Source organism: Heterocephalus glaber, unplaced genomic scaffold (genome assembly GCF_053883595.1).
Source record: "Heterocephalus glaber isolate CG9 unplaced genomic scaffold, H.glaber_assembly_v1.0 deba00000738, whole genome shotgun sequence".
In the NCBI taxonomy this organism is placed as follows: Eukaryota; Metazoa; Chordata; class Mammalia; order Rodentia; family Bathyergidae; genus Heterocephalus; species Heterocephalus glaber.
The window spans coordinates 14,609,362-14,629,444 of record NW_028258161.1 but is presented as its reverse complement, the minus strand read 5'-3'; the positions used below and the strand labels follow the sequence as shown (position 1 = coordinate 14,629,444).

The 20,083-nt window shown below is 47.3% G+C and overlaps 1 long non-coding RNA gene across 1 annotated transcript; it reads left to right on the top strand.

Annotated features, from left to right (window-relative positions):
* The first annotated feature begins 7,518 nt into the window (after nucleotides 1-7,518).
* On the top strand, nucleotides 7,519-16,741 carry LOC110345213 (uncharacterized). Its single transcript, XR_002388395.2, has 3 exons — nucleotides 7,519-7,922; nucleotides 9,000-9,106; nucleotides 16,631-16,741. It is a non-coding gene; the product is annotated as an uncharacterized LOC110345213 (long non-coding RNA).
* The last annotated feature ends 3,342 nt before the right edge of the window (nucleotides 16,742-20,083 follow it).

The window sequence follows — 20,083 nt, the reverse complement described above, 5'->3', positions numbered from 1 at the left end:
ACAGCATGTCCAATCGGACGCGCAGGGGGAATGTTGAAGCAGTGAAAAAAAGAAACAAATCCTTCTCTTTCTCTTTTTGAACTCTATAATATAATTTCTGAGCATTGTTCTTTTGAAGTCTGACGTTGGGTTGAAAATTCCTTGAGGACCGTGAGACCCTGGAATGCCTTGTGCAGGGGCAAGGAATGTTCTTAGAACAGATCTCTCCGACGAGGGTGGATGGCAGCCCCAAGGGCCCTTTTTACTCGAATTCCAGCGTCCTCCCAGAAGGCAGCGAAACTCTGCCCGACTGGCACGGACAGAACCTAACAGGACCAAGCGTGGACGTGCTGCTCTCCTGCACTCGGCCCACCCCTTAGTGCAGTGACACCGGGCGTCCCGTCTCATCCCCCGTCTACTGGGGACAGGCGCGTTCACAAGGAGTAGGAAAGCCCCGCTTCTCGGGGATTTCGCGTGCTGCCCACCGGGGTGGAGCAGGAGGAGGACCCACTCTCCTTCCCTTCGGAGCACCATGGGAGCAGGCGCTGGGTTGTGGACCGGACCGGGTACCCAGGTCTCCATCCTACGCTGGTGCTGCTGGCCCAGTAGGTGGCTTCTTTGGTCAGCTCTGTCCTAGAGTTCGAACTCACTTCCGGAGGATAGCAGAGAAGCTCTGCACGGGACCCCGTCTGTCCCCACCTCTGAGGAGGAAACACATCGGCCCGGTCGTGGACTCCCACTCTGGGGAGAACTGAGGCCTGTGGGAGTTCGCTCCCTTGGCTTCTGACCACACCCACACCAGACTGGCTTTCAGCAACAGAACGCGAGGCTTGTTCTTTTGGTTCCAATTTGCACGCCCCCAAATCCCAGGCCCTGGACCCCAGCCTTTCTCTCTCCAGATTTTCCATTCCTCCTCTTTTGCTTTCCAACCTCCTCAAGTTTCTCTGTCGCCTATAAAATTGCTCAGAGTCCCCATCTAATTTTCTACAACTATTATGTTCCACATCTTCCCTGCTTTTCTCCATGGTCACCTCATTCCCACCTGACCTCCACAGAAGGGACGTTCTGCACTTCCTGTGTCCCCTCTCACCTTGCTGTTCGCCCGCTCCTGTCCCCACGGGGTAGCCTTTCCCAAGGACACCGGAACACTCCCATGACTACACCTCTGCCCTACATGGCGCTGTGGACTTCACCCTGCCTCTGGAAGGGCTTTCTGTGGTCCCTCTGAGCCCTGCATACTTTCAGACTCAGTTTCACCTCCTCCTCTTTTCTTCCTCCTCCTCCTTCTCTTCCTCCTCCTCTTCCTCTTTCCCCTTCTCCACTGTCCCTTTCCATGGAGTTTGCTGCTCGGCTCTATCTTCGGGCTGCTCACTTGGCTGGGCTCACCTAATCTCACAGTTTGGGGTTCACTAACACACAAAGGTGGGAAAGCCCATAGTTCTCCACCTTGTCTCACTTCCTGAGCTTCAGACTCACACACACCTGCCCTGTGATGTCTTCATTTCAGCTGCTTGGCGGGCCAGCCTTGGAATGTTCAGCCTTCCCTGCTGGCTCGCGCTCTGTCTGTGTATCTGTCTCAAGCATGGGCACAGTGCTCTGGTTGCAGGAAAATCCCACTCTTGGCTCCACCCACTCGTGCTGCTGCATCACTGCCTGGCCCCAAGAGCTCTGGCTCAGCTCCTACATGGATCTCCAGTCTGGGTCCCCTCTCAAGGACCAGTTCCCCAGCTCGGACACCTGCCACTTCCCAGGAGGATTTGTGCAACAAACTTCAAGTGTGTCTTCCTCCCCTCACGCATCCCCAGCACAGCCCACAGGGGGAGTGTCCACAGTCTGCCCAGCTGCTCACCTGGCCGTCACTACAAGATTTGGTGCAAACTTTCAGGGAGTTACACTCTGAGGAGAGGCAGCATAGGATTGCCAGTTAGGAGAAGCTAGTGCAAACAGTTGCTGGGAATGCTGGCACCATGATGGCTCGGCACGAGTCTTCCTGCAAACACAGTACAGTTACTGTGAGCACCCATGTGTGCTCACTCCCCGGCTGGACGGCCTAGTAAAGAGAGGATGTCTCAGGAGTTCAGCACACTGCCCAACATGCAAAGAGAGTTTAATATGTGTTTGTTGAAGTAGGCATGCAGATGCACTGCTGAACTTGCTACAGACTGCTGGGATTTGCTCCTAGAAACCCGAAGAAGAAGCAGCAGACATAGTCAGGAGGTAAAGGAAGGATTTCATCTGTGATGAGAGGAAGTTACCAAGGGCAGAGGGTGTCTGGGGCCAGGTGTCTCCAAGAATAGAGATGCCAAAGGCCGAGGATTTAGCTCAGCAGTTTCACCACCTGCTGCGCAAGCACAAGGACCTGAGTTTGATCCCTGGTACCAAAAAAAAAAAAAAAAAAAGAATAGAGATGCCTCTGATTCACGGACGGTCTCTTCTGCACTGATGTAAAGCAGGGGTGGAGATGCAAAGGGAAGAGTGGCTGACAAAGTGGGAAGGGCTTCAGACTTGCACATCCACAGGGACAGAATGTGCATTGGGATTTCCACGCTTCTGTCACTGAGAGAACACTGTTGTCTTTGAGGGCTTGCCCTGACTTACCGGGGACATGATTAAGCACAGCAAGCATCTGCACCAAGGCACAGTGAGCTGGCTTGCAGCCAGGCCCTCCTCACAATCTCAGAACCTCTCACCAGCCGGGAGGCACCTGTGTTCCTCCGCGTGATGCTTCTGAGGACAGAGGACGCTCTCCTCTATCTCTGGGTATAACTAGGCCTTGAAAGTTCCCAGCAGTCCAGAAGCTTTGTCCCTAAAAGGAGGTCCTAGGTTCTTTCTCACACAAATGGCATTTTCTTCTCATCTGAGCATCTGTAGTCACACAGGAGTATTGTCCTTTTGTATTTTTCTGAATCTGTGTGAATACAGTTTAGGAAAAATTAAAACAGATAAATCTCAAGTATCTTTTTTATTATTATTATAAAAAACTTCCTGTATTCATAGACAAATAATAAACATAGACTTCATTTGAAACTAATTTTACAAAAAGAAACTATTATTCTCATCTACTGATGAAATCCTTGTACTTCTAAATATTAATTTTTCTCATCATTATTAAGACTCTCAAAGGCATTGTCTGATAATGTCCATGAGACTAAGTATTTGTGGCCCCTTAGAAAATCATTTTAGGGAAAGCTAGCAAGATCATTAAAATATTATCCAGAACTTCAAAGCTATGACATTTAAAAGGATCATTAAATATGAGTGCTAATGCCTGTCTTCAGAGAACCTAATTTCAAAAGGAAGCAAAGCAAAAGAGCTATCACTCACATTTTCACATTAAATCTCTTATCTCTTTCTGTTTGCTTATTTGACTTTGCTTTGTTTTGTAGTTCAAATTCTCATAGTATTTTCTAGTTTCTTTATCTCTGTGGTAAGGAGTTTTGTATTTGTTGCTCATGTTATGCTAATTCTTTCTTTGCATCTTGCTGCTTCCACGTCATGCCAGAGTTTTAAAGTGGAGGTGGGACTCAGGAAGACAGATGAAGAATCAGGGCCTGGAGAAGTAACTCCATCTCTGCTGGTGGATATCTTGTGCTCCTTTTGCCCTGTTACAATGTACTTAGGAAACTGACCTATGATTACGGACCCCATAAATTGCCTGTGAGAATAGAAATTTCTAGAGTTTTCCAGAAGGTAATCTAGAAACACATGAAAAGTTTAAATTGATTGCCCTTTGACCTAGAAAAACTACAGGAATGTAGAAGAATATTTATCAACCACCAAAAAAAAAAAAAAAATCTAGAAACAACTTAAAGAACTTTACCAAAAAACCCCCAAAGAAATTCTAGGCCACCACTAAAAGTAATGGTATTGTTTGCAAAAGCCTCCATCATATAGGAGTAAAAAAAACAATTACAAAACAGGACATTCAGTAAGTTGTGTGCATTTTTTATACCTACAAGGATAGCAGCATGGTAACAGTTGTTATCACCCGGTTTCGAGTAGGATGTTAGATACTTAAATGATCTTTCCAACACTGTCTCAATATTACATTATGACCATTCAAATGGGCATGATACAGGAAATCATTCTCATTTGGAATAAAGAAGTGCTGCACTTGGATACCAGAACTTCACTCCATGGGGTCCCATGCGAGGGAAAGCCCCAGGGCCTCCCAGGACCCAGGAGCCCTGTGTGCAGAGCCTTGTGGCTCAGAACTGTCGGTCACCTGGCGTAGCTCTGCCAGGCAGCTGAGACCCAGGGAGCCCACCTGGTGCCGGTGGTCAGCCCATGGGCATGCGCCGCAGGACGCATGTGACTGTCCTTGGCTTCCTGTCAGAGGGTGTGTGAAGGAGCCAGGTGCTGGGAATGGAGGCAGCTTCCTTGTGGAGCTCAGGACATGCTTGTGAGGTCGCGGTTGGGCACGTTTCATCCCAGAGCACTCCCTGTGAAGCTGAGCTCCACTTGGGGCAGAGGAGACTTTGAAGCCACTGGAGAGCATGGACCAGTTCCTCACTCATTCTGCTTACCCATCAGTGCAGATACCGATTTCTAAAGATGCGCAACACAAACTCTCATGTTGTGGACAGAAACACCAGGTTTTCTGGTGTAAATATGCTGGACATGCTAGACGGCATTTCGAAAAGGAAACAAAACTTGATTTAAAATAATAAACTTTCCATGGATGTTGATAATGAAAGAGATGTATTAGGAAGCCTTGCCTAATTTCAGAATCTTAAAAGTAATTTTTAGCATGTGGGGCTAGTTATTTTATAATACATAAGTGATTCCAGCTATTTCTCCCTAGACTCCAGAACAAGCTTTGGGGTTCGAGGTTTGTTCCACCAGCAACAGCATGACGCAGCTCCTCAGGTCTCCCAGGCAGCAGGAAGGGGTGCCGGCTAAGCCTGGTTACAGCCCTGGGTGTGGCAGTAACTTGCAGGTCCATCAACCCTGGCTGTGTCGTTCCTCCCCAGGACTCCAGCTTTCTCATCCTGTCGGTCATCCCTGGTGCCTATTCCTCCCCCTGCGTAATTCTTGGGACAGTTCCTGGTGGGTGAGTGAGAAGATAGGAAGAGCACGCAGCGGTAAGTGAGGAGCGGGACCGGGAAGCAGAAACACGGATCACACTGGGGCAGAGCACACAGCGGCAGCAGAGCGGACTCAGTTTCACAAGCTCTTGTTAGGAGCAAGGTGTGCTGTTGGTGCACAGTGAGAGCTGACACGCTGAGCTCCTGCCGACCGCTGGGCGGCACTGGGTGTGCATGTGCCAGTGCATGTGTGTGCGTACGTGTGTGTGTGTGTGTGCACGCCCACTGGGCCAGCCTCAGTTCCACCAATCAGGGACTCTCCCACTTATCCGGAGCGGAACTGAAGCTTGGAGCTCACCCTGCAGTCCAAGGTGCAGTCTAACCCCAGGGCCTGAGCTCCTGACCACCAACTCAGCTCCAGGGCCTCCCCTCACTCTGCTGGTGGGAAACTGAGTCTGCGGGGCATGAGGAACCTTCCCGAGTCACACAGCTAATCAGCAGCAGTGAGGACTCAGAAGCAGCTTTGCTACACCGAAGCACACTCTGCTTCAAGCGTGCCCTGTGTCACGCAAGCTTGCCACATGACGTTTATGCAGATTCGGGCAGGGAAGGCAGATTCTGGGCTGACCTAACCAGTGCTGTCTATTTGTCCCCAGTTTCGAGCCATAGGACTCAAAATACAGCCGAGAAATAAAAAAGGGACTGTGGGTCTCTGTGACCAGTAAGCCGCACTAACCAAGGCAATTTTAGACGGAGTTTCAGGGATGTTAGGCTGCATGTGTAACTTCTGTGGTATTTCCTTTTAATTTTGTTTTGCTTTTTTTAATGCACCTTTATGTTGCTGACTTCACCAGCATCCATGCCAGCGAGGAGAGGAACAAACTTCCGGGCCAGCAGTCAGCAGAAGGCCCAGGACTGAATACAACCCGAAGCAGGGATTTTTTTAGCTTGTCGGCTTTTCCTGGCAGGACCGTTCTTCCTCCCCCTCACACTCAATGGAAGTGGGCTGCTGGGCACTGCAGCCATCTGGGAGCACAGCGGACGCCATATTTACCTGGACACCGGGACAGCATGACTCAAGGAGAACATGTGGGAGCTGGTCACGTGTTGCCTCGAGTCCCAGCTCCCCCTGCAGTGTCTCTCTCCTGCTCACGTGTGAGATGCATAGCTCAGCACGCTGCCCTCAGCGTCTTTGCTCTCCTCCTGCTTGGCTCACAATAGTCAAGGTTCCCAGCTTCCTTCTTGCCATCAGCACAGGGAGGCGCCTCTCAGGGAACAGAGTCTGTCCCAGCTGCCCTGATCCCAGGGTGGAGGGGACCAGAGAGTCACCCACTCTAAGGTCTCTCTACATACACCTTGTCACCAGGGCTCCCTGGTGTTTGGGCTCAGTACCCACAAAGGCTCTTAAGGAAACAGTTTCCTCATCCAGTTCCTTTTGAAAAGCCCCAGATTTGTCTTGGCTGAGCTGGCGGGAGAGGGTCTTTCCTATGCATAAGCGAATGTAATGAAGTTTACGAGGCAGGCAGCCGTCAGCAGCACAGACAGGATTTGCAGCTAGTGATCTGGAAGACAGGCATGGAGTTGAGTATGAGGGGCTGATCGCGTCTGCGTCGAGTCCGCCTGAGTCCATCTGCTGTTTACCCCCTCAAGACTTTACCTCCTGGAGGCGGCTTGGCAGGGACGCTGTCCTAAGTCGACCGGGGAAGCTTGAAGTTGAAGATAAAGCTGTGTTGATCCACTTTGTTCTGCAAGTCAAGCCCTAGCATGGTCACAATGATAACGCACTTTCGGGAGCAAGCTGCCTGCCAGGGCCGTCTCCGGGTCTGGTACACACTGGACACACATTTGTTGCTTGATGTTACAGAAATGGTAGTAGCAGCGGCAGTTATAAAGACTTAGCATTTATGCTGTGCTTCCTCCTCTGCTGGGTGCTGTGCCCAGTGATTTAGATTCTCTTTCTTGCTTTCCCCAGTCACCCTATGAAATATGGATTCCAGGCTCCGCTTTGCAGGTGGAAACAACTGAAGCCTCGAGCGTGCGGGAATAACTGTTCCAAGGTCACACCTAGCCACAAGAGTAAAAACAAGACACAAGGTTCTGGCTCTGCTACATCTATCTCCAGCACGCAGTCACCTGTATTTTGAGTTGGGAAGTGGTTTTAGGGATCGAACCTAGGGAGCAGTGAGCAATATCCCGAGTCTCACCACGTCGCCCAGACTGGGCTCAAACTTGCTATCTTCCTGCTTCAGCCTCCTGAGTAGCCGGCATTACAGCCCTGCCCCACCATGCTTAGCCTGCCGTGGGGTTCTTGGTCTGCATTTCGCTCGGCGGTTGGGCCCAGCCGGTGGAAGAAGGTGCCGCCCTGCGGACCTGTCCCTTCCGCAGCCCGACTGTAAAGGCCGTAAAGTACCCAGAACAGCGTAAGTGAGCTTGGTGGTCGGGAGGAGAGGCCAGGTGGACAGGCGCCACCTCCGTAACCCGCACAACCTCACGCAAAGCGCACCATCTCCGGTGTCTGCCTGGCCCTGCGTTCCCGCAGCCTCCGGCCTGTCCCACAGAACCAGTCTGCCAGGCTTCCACAGAGGCATCCTCAGCCCGCTCCACCCGAGGCCGCGGGTCTTGCGCTGAGTGGATGGGTGGCCCGGGCCAGACCAGACACAGCGCCTGCGTCCCCGGCCTGGGAAACCGCCTTTCCCCCAGGTCCTATCTGGACCACTTTCGCCCGCCCCAAATATCCAGCAACGCGTAGGAGGCTTGAGAATGAAAACAGCTTCTGGAGACAAGGAACCCGTTCAGAAGGAGCTTACAAATAAAATAAAATACCACGCCTGCGCCCGGGTGACTGACTGATGTGTCTGAATTTTCCCGGAGAAGCAGCACTAACTGCAGGATCTCAGGCGAGAAGAGGTTTTAAAGGTCGGGGCTCATTTTATTCATCTATAACTGCCGGCTGGTGTGGGGGTGTCAGGCCCCGAACCAAGCTGGGGTGCAAAATGCACACTGAATTTCAAAGATTTAGTAAGAAAGGGGGAGGGGAGTGTAAGATGGATCACATAACATATATAATTAATTTATCTGCATTTATAATTCTAATACAGGCTGAATATCCTTTACCCAAAATCTTTGGGACCAGAAGTGTTTTAGATTTTTGAGGGGCGGAGATCTTGGAATATTTGCTTATACATAATGAGATATCTTGGAGAGGAGCCCCAGCCTGAATAGAAAATTTATTTACCTATACATATCTTATCCACCTAGCCTGAAAGTAATTTTGTTTATAAAAGTTTCATGAGTGTAATTTTCCACTAGAGGCATCATATGTAAAAGTTTTAGATATACTCTAATAAAAGTTTTGCATTTCAGATGTTTGTGTTAGAAAAGCTCAAATTAGGATGTGGGGCGCTCTAGCTATGACCTCTGTCACCCAGCAGCTGGGGAGGGCACCAAATAGTAATTCTGAGGCCACAGAGAGCAGCCCGGGCAGCTGGGCTGCGCCGGGTGTCAGGAGCCCTGGGGCCCAGGCCTCTTGGAGAGAAGGAGGGAAGAGATAGCTCTGAAGTCCGGACTTTGGGCCAGTGAGCCTCACAGCCGATCTTGCTGACCTGGGGTTTGGGACAGTGGTGATCTGACTGCAGGTCTGGCGCTGGCCCTTAAAGATGCATCTGACATTGCCCTCCTTGGAAGGCAGGAGAGGTGAGGAGAGGCTGACGGGGCTGGCATTTTTGATCTCTAGTTTTCAGGGCTGACTGTATTCCAGCTAGGTCTTACTTTCTTAGAAACAGTATTATTCAGTGAGCTACCTGCACAATGGTGCTCTGGATGTGGAGTAAAGAAGGCTAAATGGCCCCGAATATACTCGGCAGCAACTGCTGTCTACCCTGGTCACTCCTGGAAAATATGGAGTCATACACTTGGCGTCCAAACATCCCATGGTGCTGATTTAAGTATCATCCTGGGCTTCTTCTCAGCTGATTAGAGTAACCTGCTTTGCAGCTCTTCCTCGTGACTCCTCTCTGACCTGCCAGGAAGGAGCCAGCACCAGGGACGAAACCCAGTCTGGCAGCCGGCGGCCGAGTCAGACTCCAGCTCTGAGGCCACAGGTTTGTGTTTTAACATAAAAACCCCATCTACTCACACAATCGCGGTTCCATCAGAATGTGTATGTGGCTCCCTTCACAGCTGCTTTCAGGGACAGCCTCCTCTTTTGGTTAAACAGCCTCAAGACTGATTTTTAAAAGTCTTGTTGCAAAAATGTTTTGAGGGTGGCCCGGGGAAGAGACATTGGAGCTCTGTCTATTAAAGGAAAACACGAGATAGTAAATTAATTACCTCCCTGTGCTAGCTTAGCAGCAGGCTCTGGAGAACCCGGGGAGGTGTTTTTATGTTATGAGGATGGCATTATTTTGAGACGAATATGGCTACTGTGAAGAAATGGTCGCTGGCTGAGCAGAAGTAGGACTTTAAAAATAGCTCACTTCTTTTTATTCACCTCTGTCATGCGAGAGTGACGCCCAGTCCTTGGTGCTGGCCTTTTGATTGCATGGTAAAGAATAAGGTAAAAATAAATTAAAATAACTACCCCCAAATGCTAAATTGAACCTTGTGGCTTGGCGTGCAATGTACTGCTTATGTTTAAAAACTTAAAAGAAAAGCAACTCAGAGACGGGAGAAACCACCGAAGGCAGTGGTTCTGCCAGCTCTCACTCCTGACTGTCAAGGCCACAGGCCAACTTTCCATAAACCCCATGCCTGCGCGGACACGCCACCGGGGTCAGCGCCCACAGTTGGCCAGTGCAGGCAGAGCGTCCTGTGGCCTTGCAGGGCAGGAGGGGCTCAGGGTGCTCTGTGCCCTTCCCTGCACCCCTCAGATTAGCACCCCAAGGTCCAGGCCTGGTGGGCGAGTGGAGTAGAGGACTGCCCTTCCGAGGCAGGCAGGAACTGCCACCCCTGAGAGCAGGGCAGGGCACGGGGGCTGGAGCAGGGAGGGTATGACTTTCTCCACTTTCCCTCCCAGTTACGGGATTCGAAGACAACTCTGTTGGACTGAAGTCATTTATACAGTAGCCTGGAGTTTGACTAAATGAAAGTTAGTTGGCCTTGTGTGAACACAGCCTGGTGATTCCTCAGTGACAGCAAAGGAAGGCCTGGGCAGCAAGAGAGAAATGCATCTGCACTGCCCTGGGTCTGTGAGTGCGGGCCCAGACTCTCGGGAGGCAGTCTTCGGCCCATTTGGAAACCGAGTTAATTATTTAGAGAGAGGATGGCAAGGAGAGAAAGAGAAAGAACAATACGAACCAAAAACAAGCAATGAAAACCCGAGAAATACCAGATAATCTAATAGAGTAGGCGGGCAGCAGACTGCCACTCTGAGCTGAGCCTTGAATACGATTCACCCATCGCCTCCTTCCGCTGGGCATTGCCATTCCTTAAAGCTTTCCCAGCACTGCCTTATTATTGTTTCTTCAATTAGAATCTTTTGAAAAAGAAATGCACTTGAGTCCTTTAAGCCAATGAGCAGGACCTTGGAGTATTTATTAAAAGTGCAAAAATAAATCAACCAACTCCCTGCTATAGAAACTGACCTAGACTTGTGCTTCTCAGCTGGGGAGGAGGGGGTGGGTTTTGTGCAGAGGGGGCATTCGGATGTCTGGGGGCATTCCTGGTTGTCACTGTTGGGTTTGGGGGTGCTACTGGCATCTAGACAGTAGAAGCCAGGATACACTAAATCCCACAGTACACAGAGCAACCCCCTCACCAACAGAATTATTCGGGCCCAAGTGTGACAGGAATTAAATCCATACATCCGGTCCTAGACTGAGGCGGGGCACCAAAAGATAAAGTGCTTTTTATTTAAGAACGCTGGTGGGTTCTTAGGGTTTTCCCTGCCATCAGAAGCAAAATGTTGCCGGAAGCCTGGGAAGCCCACAGCTTCCTGATAAATGTTCGAGTGTCTAACTGCCAGACACAGAGGCAGCCTCTCAAATGTGGCTGGGTTCCCTCAGGGGCACTGAAATACCTTACAGGTAAAGGCATCCTGCGCATTTAAAGCAAGAAGAGCGCAGTCCTGAAGACACAGATGCCCGATAGTGGTTGCCTGAGGTGGTTTTGTAGCGATTTCCCTGGAGCAGGCAGGAGGCAGCAGCAGACCCCTGGCCCTGCAGGGCAGGTCACACCAGTCTGTCCCATCCGAGAGGGTGGGTCAGAGCGGCTGGCCTGCTAGGAAGTCTGAGAAAGCCCCGGGGCTGCTAAATTGTCCTGCACAAAATGACCCAATCAGTGGTAACCTGGGAGGCAAGGTTTAGATGGGAAAGATGAGTTAGGAAGGGGAGCCAGAAAGTTGTAGATAAGCTGCTGTTGTTGTCAGATCTAAAATATTGCCCAAGAAGCTGGAAGCCTGGGGTCAGGCCTCGGGTGGTCCAGAGTCCACGCTCCCAGAGACAGCTCCACATTGTCCTGAGAAGAGCCAGTTTCAGCAGGTGGCGTCATACAGCCTTTTATCCGCTGCCTGCCCCTGCCTTGAACAGCAAGACAGAGAGACGCCTGTCATGCATCAGCCAGACACCCCAGAGCATTCACCTACAGCCAGATAGGAGCAGGGCAGTGTTTGGAGCCACCTCATCCCCTTGGCCAGAGGCCTCACTCAGGAGTGCCACCTACTAGATGAAGAGGGAGGGACAGAAAACAGTTCAAGATACTCTGAGTGAGCAGAGGAGGGCTCTGCCCTGCTTGTTCTTTTCTTCAGTCCACATTCTGGTCAGACTTTATTCTAAGATGCTCCACTCGGACCCGCATGTAACAAAGCTGGTTCCACTTTAATTTTTAAAATTATTCTAAGCCAGATGTAAAATAACATGTGCAGAGAACTGGACCAGTGGCCTAGGGTAGGGACAGAAATGAGCGCTATCCCTGAGGTCGGGTGGGCAGGCTGAGCTGGCAGTCCGGGAGATGGTGGTGGAGACCTTCTGAGCACGGCCAATGGGCCTGGGAGGGCTGGTGGTGAAGGCTGCTGCCCCCCAGACCCAAGAGGGAGTGAGAAGATCTCCCCGAAGCTTTCAGAGCTGATGCCTGCCCTGTGTCATGGGAACCCAACTAGGCCTTACCAAGTATTTTTGTGTCCCAGAATTTCTGCCCCAAAAGATTTGAATCTATAATCAACATGAACCGATTCTGAGGTCAGAAAATTAGAATTTTTTCATCTTTATTAGGTTTCCTTAATTCCAATTAGGGATCTAATTTAAAAATCCTACATTTAGCAAATTTTGAAACACAGCAGAACATGAAAAAAATCACCCTTTTCAGACCTAATTTGTAACAAGTAGAGAAAATAAAGTCAGTAGATATGGGTTTGGCAGTGAATTCCTTACTGATATTTTTTATGGGAGTGGGGCTGGGCTTCTAGCTACTTCTATTAAATTATTTTAACCATTATTTAGTGACTTCACTCTGTGTGCAAGGCAATCCAGTAGGAATATTAGCTTTCTAGCATAATCCTCGTTGTATCTTGGAGGTCATCACTGTCTTCATTTTGTAGTGAAAGAGGACTACTGAGGGGCCACGCCGAACCCGAAGGACTTGCCAGAGGCCATGGTGTCAGTAAATGGTCAGATTCTCAACTGCTACTCTTGTCTCTTAGATGTGGAGTCAAATTTGAGGATTTGAAAGGAAGATAGGGGCATTTCTGCTGGATTTGTTTACCTAAATGGAATCATATGAGCTGTCTGCAGTGGACTCGGTTGGAATCGCTTCAGATCTGCTAAGCAAAGCAGCATGACAGAAAGTCTCCGCCATGCAAGATGACAGCCTTGGGTACAGAGCCTGGGTGCCCAGGGCAGGCGCAGGTGGGCTGGTGGGGCTTGCTGCCACACAGACGGTGGTGGTCCAGGCCTGGGCTTCTCGCTGCTCCCCTTTTAGGAGACTCTAGGGGAGCTGTGATTCATCTATTTGCCCCCTCATTGCATTAAATATTACGATAGTCAACATCCATTAATAGATGTTAATAACAGCTTTGTAATGAAACTGCATGCCTCTGACAAATGTAACTAAAATAATTAAATTTAGCAGAGAGAATTTTAGTAGATGGAAGGGAAATGTGTTCTGAAACTTCACTTCTGGTTTTCTTTCTCCAAAGAGCATCCAGGCAGAGTGAACTTCAAATGTGAAGAAATACCACAAATAATGCATTTTCTGTTTCTACCTCCGTGCCATATTGAAAACACCATTCACTGTTCCTCCCGTCAGTTCCTCCCTTCAACAATCAGGCCACTGTCCCTGAGACTTGGCAAGGGCTTTTGACACAGCCAACAGCGAGGGAAGTGTTCTAACAGCTCCGTTAATCCGGCAACAGAGGTTTATTGTGATCAAACTGACACACAGCGGAGCGGCTGCCGCTTCCCGGGCCCACCTGTCGGGCACAGGGCCCACGTGCTCCAAGGACTGAGACCCAGCTCAGGCTCAGAGCGGACACCAAGCAAGGAGACTGGTACCTGGGATTTGCTGTCACCAAAAACTGGATTTTCTCCCAGAATCTGAGCTGTGGCGCATTGCTTACTGCTTCGAGAGCTTCCTGAGCTTGGCACTTTGCCTGGCACATAGTAAGCACTCAATAAACTGCAGTGCTTTTGCCCTTAATTTCTTTATACAATTTGAGATACATGTACATTCACATAAATCTTAAATGTACAGCCTTATCTATTTCTACACATGAAAACAGCACCCAGCTCAAAATACAGAGTTTTTCTAGCACCCCAGAGGGCTCTGTTGTGCCCTTCCTCCTAGGCCTGGCTTCCTGATCTGAGAAAACAGTTCCTGGTACCCATCACCATATGTGCATTTTGATTATTCTTAAACCTTCCGGAAGCTTCATTGTACAGTACATAGACTTTTGTGTTTCGTTTCCTTCAGTCAGCATTTTGTCTTGGTCCGAGTTGTCTGTTTTATTGACCAGTCTTCACTTGTGTAGGTTTGCCTCCGTCTGCTGTCCATTTCGAGGTTAATGGACATCGGGTGTTTCCAGTGTGGGGTTATTAGGAACAAAGTCACCAGGAGCCCTCTTGAACACATCCTATTATTTTTATAGGAATAGTGTAAGAAGTCTGTTTTCCCCATTATCAGAAGACCAGCTGTTCTAAAACCATTTTTCTCTTCTGTGTTTCTCATCTGTCATTTCAGCGAATATATTCAAATACTGGCTGAGGCCATTTCTAATTTGTTCCATTATTTCTGTATCTTTCTTTATATCATTTGCTTTCTGAAGAAAATAAATGTCATTGGTAGCTGGGGAATTCCATAAAGATATTTGTGATGCATTCAAAATGAGAGATAAACTAGACATTTGATTTTTAAAACCCACAATTTCTTACAACAGCTTATGTCTTTATGCTGAAGTGTAAAACAAGAAATACACTTAGGGAGAAAACAGGATGAATATGATATGAAAATTGCTTGCAAACACTTATGGTCTTTAAGTAAAGATGCTGTTGATATTCAGTAATAATAGCACTGCATGAAATGTGGTCACTGCAAGCAGAAAGGTCCAGAGAAAATCCCCGGGAAGCTCACAGCATTGAGTCTGAGAGTTCTCCTTCTCAAACAAATCCCCTTACTAGAGTGTAAAGACCTCTCATATATACCACACCACTACTCAGTGCAGAAGTATGGAAATGAAATCTATTAACACTTAGGAAAAAATCCACGAAGACACTATGCAAAACAAAATAGGACACATTTTAAAGAATATTACGATGAAAAATGCTCCCAAAATACAAGGTCATTTTGATGGAGAGTCTGTTCTAACTTATTGGCACAAGAATAAATATTTTGTTTTGTTCTCAATATCAAGAAAAATCCTCAAGTTACCTGAGTTTCTTTCTCCAGCTACAGTGCAGGATATTAAGCTTTCCCCAAGCCATAGGGAGACTTGAGGTACAAAGAAACTGATGCATCAGCAAGAGAAACCACCAGCAGTGGGAAGAGACAACCCACAATGTGGGAAAAAATCTTCATCTGCTCTTCCTCAGACAAAGGTCTACTATCTCGAATATATAAAGAACTTGAAAAGATCAGACTTCCCAAATTTAAAGACCCAATCCGAAAATGGGCATCTGAAATGAACAGACATTTCTCAGACAAAGAAGTAGAAATAGCAAATAAATACATGAAAAAATGTTCAACATCACTGGTCATTCGAGAGATGCAAATGAAAACAACACTGAGATTCCACCTCACCCCAGAAAGAATGGCTGCTATCATGAAATCAACCAATAACAAATGCTGGCGGGGCTGTGGGGAAAGAGGAACCCTGCTCCACTGCTGGTGGGAGTATAGACTGATGCAACCACTGTGGAAATCAGCATGGAGATACCTCAAAGAACTAGGACTGGAAGTCCCATTTGACCCTGCTATTCCACTGCTGGGGATCTTCCCCAAAGAATTAAAAGAATCATACCACAGTGATATATGTGTGCCCATGTTCATAGCAGCACAGTTTGTGATAGCTAAAACTTGGAAACAGCCCAAATGGCCATCAACTGGAGACTGGATATAGAAAATGTGTTTTTTTAATAAAATGGAGTACTACTCAGCCATAAAAAATGAGAAATTAGAGACTTTTATAGCTAAGTGGATACACATTGAGGCAATACTCTTAAGTGAAATAAATAGGACACACATGTGTAAATACTGAATAGTTTCTCTGGTGTGAGAAACTGAAAGTGTAAATAAGGACTAAATGTATAAAAGGTAATGTGAAATAGGAAGAAAAGGGTCAAAGGGGAAGGAAGTGGGAGGGCTAGGGGAAAGGATAGAAGGGAATGGGATTAATATGAGAAAATGGAAAAATAGGAACAAAATCTTTGTAAATAGGGAGGACTGGAGGGGTTGAAGGGAGGGTTGGGCAAGGGTGAAAAATAAGAACCAAGAGAGACTATGTAAAGGTGCAAATTTCCAATGATGAATGTCATTATATTGTATACCTAAAATATACCAATGATTAGAATGAATAATTGATAATGTAAAATAGGAAGAAAAGGTCCAAAGGGGTAGAGGTAGTGGGAGGGGCAGGGGAAAGGAAAGAAGGGAAATGAAAAATGATGAGAAATGGAAAAAATGGAAATAAAGTCTTTGTAAATAGGGAAGGGTGGAGGGCATGAAGGGAGGGCTAGGAATGGGGGAAAAATAAGAACCAAGATGTATTATGTAAAGGTACAATTCCCAATGAGAAATGTAATTGTGTTGTATACCTATGATGTACCAATAAAAGAATTTAATACAAAAAAAAAAAAAAGAAACTGATGCATTTAATCTAAAAGCTTTAAATAAAGGATACATTGGTTCAAAAATAGCACGGAACCTCACTGAAAGCCAAAAAATGTTCAGCCGAAGCTTTGTTCTCCTGTCTCAGACATCAGGGCTCCCTGGAATCTGTGGCAATGCTCCGGCAGGGCCTGCAGTCTGCCTGGGCCGTGGGGCACGTGTCCACCGAGCCTGAAGCCAGGGCTCCGTCCCCAGCACCACAGGGAAAGAAAACAAAAAAGTTCCAGCACACCAAAGATGCAGACAAAATGGAAGCACAAAGTTGGCCACGGTTTCCAGAGTTTCACTAAATATGTATTTTTCTCTTTACACAGCTATGTGACTGTCTGGAACCTGCCAGAAGCGTCACCACCCCCTCTTGCTACATCAGGACACATCAGACAGGAAAATTCATCTTAGCTGTCAGTCTGTGCAACATTCCAGAGCTCTAGAAATTGTGAAATAAATGTCTTTTGCAACATGAGTATTTATGTTTCCAGTTTTGATCTTTTTCAACAAACTTACTGTACATAGGAAAGTAAAAGTAATCAAAAAGATCTAGCCAGTCCTACTGGTAAAAGCGAAGCTAGTAATTCCAAAGACTCGACAATGCCATGCCTCTTTACCAGCCCAGCTCTCGCCCCACTGTGTGTTCTGAACTCCTGTGTCTGGCGCAGGTGGGGTGGATGCCAGCCTCTCCACAGGTCGGAGCCCAGCTTCCAAACGTTATGACCCCAAGTAGTCAAGACAGGCCACAGGCCACAAAAGGGAATCCATCCTTAAAACCCCAGCGTGTAACAGCTCCTGTGGGAGACAGTCACAGAAGCTCAGATATTTAATCTTCTACCCTAATTGTGTTAATGACTAGAACTTAATTGGGAAAGGCATTTAGTCGCAGCGCCCGGGAGGAGTTTGTATGTGGAGCCATAACTATGTTCCATCAATAGAAATCCCTTTTACTTAAAGCTATTAAAGGCAAGGAGATAAAACCAAGATGTGAATCACATGAAAGCTGTGCAGGAGCCCAGAAAGGTGAGGGCCATGCAAGGCGTGTCGGGCCTGCGGCGAGGCCCCTCGGGCTTGGGTGCCGTCTGTCGGACACAGCACGCGTGCTCTGACCCGGGTGTGTTCTCTCCCTGCTGGTGTCCTTCACACCCCTGTGTTCCACGATTTTCAGTCATTTCACTTTAGAGGATTGTACCACGATCCCAATGAAATGAAAGTGTCCTCAGTGAAAGGGAAAGTGAGAAGTGGAAGTGGACACCGTGGTGCACACCTGTGATCCCAGCACTCTGGGAGGCTGAGGCAGGCGTGCGGCAAGTTTGAGCCCAGCTCAGGGTGGTGCTCAGGGTCCGTTGCCCCCTCTCCCACCAGCCCCAGAGTGGCTTTCAGAAAGGCTGAAGAGGCGGAGGCTTTTGCAAAGCCTGGGGTACCCGCCGCACCCCGATACTGCAGGGCCCAGCCACGATTCACTGCGCCCCCACTGTCCCCGAGGGCTCTGCCTGAGCAGAGGCTACCTGCCCTACAGGGCACCATGCGGAGCGGGTGGTGCCCCCCTGCAGCATCCGCTGTGGGGTGCACGCAGAGGCCGGACCCTCTGGTCCAGCGTGAGGCCCGCAACTCCCCCTGGGCGTCTCCAGCACTAGCCTCGGGGCGCTGAGGGGAGGCCACAGGAGGCTGTGTTCCTCCTGCCCCACACAGCAAGCTCTTGAGGCCCAGGCGCCCTGTGGCACTGCCCTGCCAGCTCACCCAGCCCTGCTTCACTCCGAACCAGCTCCATGGTGAGTGGCTCTCTGGAATAAACTCTGTCCCCCACTGCCCGGGGAGACTGGGTTCTCTTCGAGCTCCACACTGGGATGTCACACGAGGCCAATGGCAGCTCCTGCAGAGCTGCTTACTGGTGTTACACAGGGCAGTTAGTGAGTATAGCTTCTACTTCATTCAGGAAACAACTGATATCCATACAGCACTTTAGAGTTTGCAAGGGGTTCTGCTATTCCTTATCTTACTTATTATACCCTTAAACAGATACAAGAATAATAGCCCGAGTTTACAAATAGGAAGCCAAGAGGTTGAGTGACCGGCCTTGTATCATCTGTCAAACAAACAAGAAGGTCAAAATGGGCATCCGAGTGTGTTGGGGTTCCCCCCCCCATTCAGTTTATTGGTACATTTTCGGTATAAAATACAGTTACATTCATCATTGGGATCTTGTACCATTACATGAGTCTCTTGGTTCTTATTTTTTTTTCCCCTTCCCTTATCCTCCCTTTGCCTCCTCCACCCTTCCCTATTTGCAAAGACCTTGTTTCCATTTTTTCCTCTTCTCATATTTTTTTCCCTTCTTTCCCTTCCCCTACCCCTCCCACTTCCCCTGCTCCCTTAGACCTTTACTTCCTGTTACACAATATCAATTATACATTTTTTAAATTATAATATCAAGATCTAGCAGACATTACCACAGATTTTACAGAATTTAAAAGGATATAGAAAGCATATTACAAAAATCTGTTTTGAAATAAATTTGACAACTTCTAAGAAGTACCTTGGAAGACAAATTAATGAAACTAACTTTGGAGGAAATATAAAATTTGAATAGCACCTATTAAAGAAAGTATATTTCTAGCTTGAATACCTACCTATATGACAACAGCAGGCTCATATACATTTTAACTGATAAATTATATCAAACATTTAAAGCAGAAAAAAGAAGGAACACTTCTTCCCTCATTTTAGAAAATCAACATTGTGCTAATCCTAAAACTGGATAAAGATAATAAAAGAAAAAAGTATGAACATAGATAGAAATTTCTTTAACAAAACAAACTATTAGAAGTCAGATCTGGCAGTATGTAGAAAGTGGTTTTATTATAGGGGTGGCAGTGTTGGTTCAGCATTGGAAGATCCACCCCCAAAAGTCATCATTTTAACAGAGGAAAGAAGAAAGCCATATGATCCTGTCACTAGTTGGAGAAAAAGTATTGGACTAAATTCTACAGCTGTTCATGGTAAAAGCTATCAGGAGACTAGAAGTAAAACAGAACCTTCTCAACAGATTAAAGATATGTACTCCATACTTCCAGTGAGAACGCCTTATATGAATGGAGAAGATACAATATTTTCTCCTTAAGGTGGGGAACAAGGGCAGATATGCTTACTCTTTATCTGTCCATTAAACTTTGAAACCTAGGCCCCATCAAAATAGTCTGGCAATAAAATGACACAATTAGGATAGGATTGGCAAGGTAGAAGTAAAATCTTTATATGTAGATGAAATGATCATCTACAGAGAAAATACTAAGAAATCTCTAGGAGCCACTAGAACTTGTACTTGAATTTAGCAGGATTAGAAAACACAAGGTATATATAAAAATTCAGGTCTGTGTATACTTGCTATAAATGAAGAATTGGATATTGAAATTTAAAAGTTATGTAGGAGTACAAAGGACCTAGAAAAGTTAAAAAAAAAAACAACAGTGTTGGAAGATGTTTAGTACCTAATTTTAAGACTGCTTCTAAAGCTACAGTAATCAAGGCAGTGTGGGTGTAAGGAAAGACATATAGATCATTGGAATAAAACAGAGAATCTAGAAATAGAACCACACATATATGGTCCACTGAGTTTTGAAAGATTATTTAACATTAGCATTTTATAGAATATAAACTCAATTCAAGAGCTAAGGAAGAGATAGTGTTTTCAGCAAACAGCACTAGAACACCTGGCATCTGTATATAAAAAATTAACCTCAAGCCTTTATTTCCATACATGAAAATAACTCGAAGGGATC